Source organism: Macaca fascicularis, chromosome 3 (genome assembly GCF_037993035.2).
Source record: "Macaca fascicularis isolate 582-1 chromosome 3, T2T-MFA8v1.1".
Taxonomy (NCBI): domain Eukaryota; kingdom Metazoa; phylum Chordata; class Mammalia; order Primates; family Cercopithecidae; genus Macaca; species Macaca fascicularis.
The window spans coordinates 169782053-169786753 of NC_088377.1; the positions used below are offsets into that span (position 1 = coordinate 169782053).

General features: G+C 49.2%; 1 long non-coding RNA gene across 1 annotated transcript; it reads right to left on the reverse strand.

The window, feature by feature from the left end:
* Positions 1–868: 868 nt before the first annotated feature.
* Positions 869–4097, reverse strand: LOC141410018 (uncharacterized). Its single transcript, XR_012433232.1, has 2 exons — positions 4001–4097; positions 869–2306 (listed from the first exon to the last, which is right to left on the reverse strand). It is a non-coding gene; the product is annotated as an uncharacterized lncRNA (long non-coding RNA).
* Between the last annotated feature and the right edge of the window lie 604 nt (positions 4098–4701).

Genomic DNA, 4701 nt, shown 5'->3' on the forward strand with positions numbered 1-4701 from the left:
CTTGAGGTGGTGGGAGATGGAGCCCACTCTGGGGAGACTGGATAGGTAAGATGCACAGAAGCAAAGCATGGGACTCAGCAACAGGAAGGAAACTGTGGTTCACATAGAACTCGCAAGAGTTCAAAGCAGTGCTAAGTAGACAGAGGAAGAAAGAGAGTGAGATTTGTAATTCTGAACCACTCAAATAGGTTAAAAATAGCACACACAGGCAACAAACACATACGCATGCACGCGCACACACACACACACACACACCATTTTGCACTCTTACAAACCAAAACACTTTAGAATGGTTGACTTTTGAAAGGAGAGGGAGAGGAGAGGAATGGCGTTGAAAAAGGATAAACAACCCCCTAAATAAAAAGAAGAGAGCCTAGACTCAAGAGGCACAACACACCTGGACTCCCATCAAAGAAGCTGTACTGTGTGTGACCTTGGGTAGGCGTGTTACTGAGTTGTTTCATCTTGCAAACAGGAGGAAACAGTAATAAATAGATCCCGAGACATGTCAGTGTGACCTAGCTAGACCTGTCTGAGACGCTGATCCACCAAGACCTGTTCCCAGGTGGGTCAACAAAGCCCTCTGTCCCAACAAGTGTAGGGCAAAGGGCAGGCAGCCTGGGCCGCTTGGAGGTGACCCAGCAGCAGCTGTGCATATGTGGTCAACATATGCAACACATCCAGAGCTCTGACAAAGCCTCTTGATCCAAAAGTATGTCTCACTGCCAGCATCAGGGGTTCCTTTCTTTGAGCTAAAGCCTCTTCTGTATCAGGGGAACCCGCCCCCAGTATTTCAGTGTAGGTTCTTTCTATTTTCCATAAGTGTCGGCTGACTGAGAATTAAAGAAAAAGAGTACAAAGAGAGGAATTTTACAGCTGGGCCACCAGGAGTGACATCACATATCAGTAGGACCGTGATGCCCACCTGAGCCTCAAACCAGCAAGTTTTTTATTAAGGGTTTTAAAAGGGGAGGAGGTCTAAGAACAGGGAGCAGATCACATGCTTCAAAGGGCAAAAAGGAGAACCACTGATAAGAGTCTGTGTTCAGCGGTGCACATATTGTCTCAATAAACATCTTAAACAACAGAAAACAGGGTTCAAGAGAAGAGAACCGGTCTGACCATGACAGTACTGTAGGAGACCAGGGCGTATCTCAGTCCTTATCTCAACCACATAGGACAGACATTCCCAGAGCAGCTGTTTATAGACCTCCCCCTAGGAATGCATTCCTTCCCTGGGGTATTAATATTAATATTCCTTGCTAGGAAAATAATTTAGTGATATCTTCCCTACTTGCACGTCCATGTATAGGCTTTCTGCAAGAAGAAAAATATGGCTCTTTCTGCCCGACCCCCCAGGCAGTCAGACCTTATGGTTGTCTTCCCTTGTTTCCTAAATTGCTGTTATTCTGTTCGTTTGCAAGGTGCCCTGATTTCATATTGTTCAATCACACATGTTTTACAATCAATTTGTACAGTTAACACAATTATCACAGTGGTCCTGAGGTGACATACATACTCAGCTTACAAAGGTAATAGGATTAAGAGATTAAAGTAAAGACAGGCATAAGAAATTATAAAAGTATTATTTGGGAATTGATAAATGTACATGAAATCTTCACAATTTATGTTCCTCTGCCGCGGCTCCAGCCAGTCATTCCATTTGGGGTCCCTGACTTCCCGCAACACTTCTGCATGGAAATGAGGGCAAAATATAAACACACACACCCCACCCTGCCCCTAGGACTCATTTTGTTGTTAGTGATCATTAACAGTTTCAGCCATTAGCTCTCAAGATGGTTTGAATTTGTTGGTAGGATTAGCTCCCCGTCACCTGAAAAGCTGATAAAAGAAGGCCTAAGGGAATGAGACACATGTCTGAGGAGAGACAGAGAGACAGACACAGAGAGAGAGAGAGAGAGAGAGTGAGTGTGTGTGTGTGTGTGTGTGTGTGTGTGTGTGTGTGTGTGTAGGGCAACTACTCAAGGTGGGTAGGATGCTAGGGGCCTGGGTTACCCAGGGAAGGCCCTGGGTTTGAAAAGGGCCCCAGATGAAGCCAGGATTGCTGAAGACAAGCATGTGAGTCTTGTTGGACCTCACCAGGGGTCCGAGGTGTCAGTTCACCCCTCTGCTCCCCACCCAGGTAGGGGCAGGTCCAGAGCTGCAGCATGATGGGGAATTTCAGGCCCTGGAGGTCTTCCCACTTGTCACCTCTGTTTCTTCTTCTCTGCCCACGTAGCACACATTCTGAAAGGCTTTCATTCAACCTCCTTTCTTCCTATTTTTTCTTATTGTCTGGCTCTTTCCTGCAGAGGGAAGGAGAAGAGCTTGGTGTAAACCTTGACTCTGAGCTAAAGGCTCAGATGCTGGCTGAACCAGGAGCACCAGGAGTAGGAAGGAAGTGGACAGCCCAGCACAGAAGCAGCTCTCTGGCAAACAGCTTCCTCTGTAGGCCTCATGCCCTCCAACCGCAGTGCCCTCTGGCCTTGTCACACTGCAGGTAGGGGACAGAACTAAGGAGCATCTCCACAAGCACCTGGCTGTAGTGAACTGAATAGTGTTCCCCCAAAAGTTATGTCCAAGTCCAGACCCCTAGTACCTGGGGATGTGACCTTACTTAGAAATAGGGTCTTTGCAAATGTAATTAAGATAGTACTTGTCTTAGTCCATTCAAGCTGCTAAAAGAAAAAAAAAAAATCACAAACTGGGTGGCTTATAAACAACAGAATGTATTGCTCATAGTTCTGGAGGCTGGGAAGTCTAAGATCAAGGTGCCAGCAGGTTCAGTGTCTGGTGTGGATTTGGATTTGCTCTCTACTTCACGGATGGCACTTTTTTGCTGTGTTTTTACATGGTAGAATGGGATAGTTAGCTCCCTGGGGTTCCTTTTTTTTGTTTTTTTGAGTCAGTGTCTCATTGTGTTACCCAGGCTGGAGTGGCCCAATCTCGGCTCACTGCAACCTCTGCCTCCCAGATTCAAGCAATTATCCTGCTTCAGCCTCCCGAGTAGCTGGGACTACAGGCATGCACCACCATGCCTGGACAATTTGTGTATTTTTTTAGTAAAGACGGAGTTTTGCCATGTTGGTCAGGCTGATCTTGAACTCCTGACCTCAGGTGATCTGCCTGCCTTGGCCACCTAAAGTGCTGTGATTACAGGCATAAGTCTATGCACCTGGCCTCTGGGGTCCCTCTTACAAGAGCACTAATCCCATGAGGACAGAGCCCCCACGAACTCATCACCTCCCAAAGGCCCCGCCTTCTAACACTGTCATAAGGGGAATCCAGTTTCAATGTATGAATTGTATAGAAAACATTCAGACCACAGTCATAAGGATTTCAAGATGAGATCCAGGGTGGGCCCTAAATTCAGAGACTGGCATCCTTATAGGGGAAAGGAAAGGGCGATGTGAGACAGGGGAGAAGACTGTCTGAAGAAGGCAGGCGGAGCCGCAGAGATTTAGAGTTATGCAACCCCAGCCAAGAAACACCACGAACCACCAAAAATTAGAAGAGGCAAGCAATTCTTCCCTAGAGCTTTCCCATAAAGACAGCATGGCCCTGCTGATTTTGCAGAAAAGGGAAACTGAGGCACCAAACTACGTCAGCATTCCCTGGGCATGGAAGGCTGGGTGCACAGCAGCACCAGCCAGGGTACAGATGGTGCTGGAGGCCGATGCCCTGCCTCCCAGCTGAAGCCTTCCTACAGCCTCCCTTGGGTGCTATCCTTTCACTCCACCCCTTCAGGGCCAGAAGGCGTGGCCCATCGCAGTGTAGGAGTGCCCACGGCCCCAGACCTCTGGCTGGAACCACCCCCTCGGCTGCACCCTGAGGAGACAGTTGCCTCCTGCTCCCTCTCCAGCGGCAGCGAGGTCAGTGCCAAGCTCACACCCTCCCAGAAGTGATTTCATGCCCCATAAGATGGGCAATCAAAAATAATAGACACACAGCAACCTGCCTGGGGCCTGCCGCTGCGGCGGGCGGCTGCTGAGGTGGTTACCTGAAAGATAAACCAATTCCCGGCCCCGGTGGGGAGAAATAACAGCATCAGCAAGGAGCAGGAGCTTCATCTTAGTCTGCAAAGCCCCAGCCAATACATGGGCTAAAAATAAGCTCCTCTCCCAGCTGCAGCAGCACCCTCCCTTTCCTGACATGAGCTGGCCACGTGGGTTTCTCAGACTCTGGTGGGTTTCTCATGTCCAGGCAGGTGTCTGTCTGCTCAGTGGCCTTGCCTCAGGTCTGGCTGGGGTAGCCTCAATGCAGGGAGCACAGGCTGCGGAATGAGCCTAGGGAAAGGGTATGGAGACCTTCTGACTCCTCCGGGCTCCCTGCGGGGCCTTGGCTCGGGCATGCAGCCCCAGGCTGCTTCCTGTCTGTGCTGAGCATCTGACTGTCACTGCTGAAGGACATTCTGAGTGCGGGGCCGGAGCTAGGCACCCGGGGCCATCTGTCTGCACTTGGTGGGGAGGCGCGTGCAGACCTCTCGCCCTGACTGGCTCTCTTTGGGCATGGTCTGTGATCCACAGAGAGTAGACCCCGGGTGGGCCTGTGTGTCCAGCATGTATTACATGTGCCTCCAAAAAAATGAGCTGGGAGAGGTGGGGATGGTTAATGGGCACAAAAAAAAAAAAAAATAGAAAGAATAAATAAGACCTACTGTTTGATAGCACAATAGGGTGATTATAGTCAATAATAACTTAA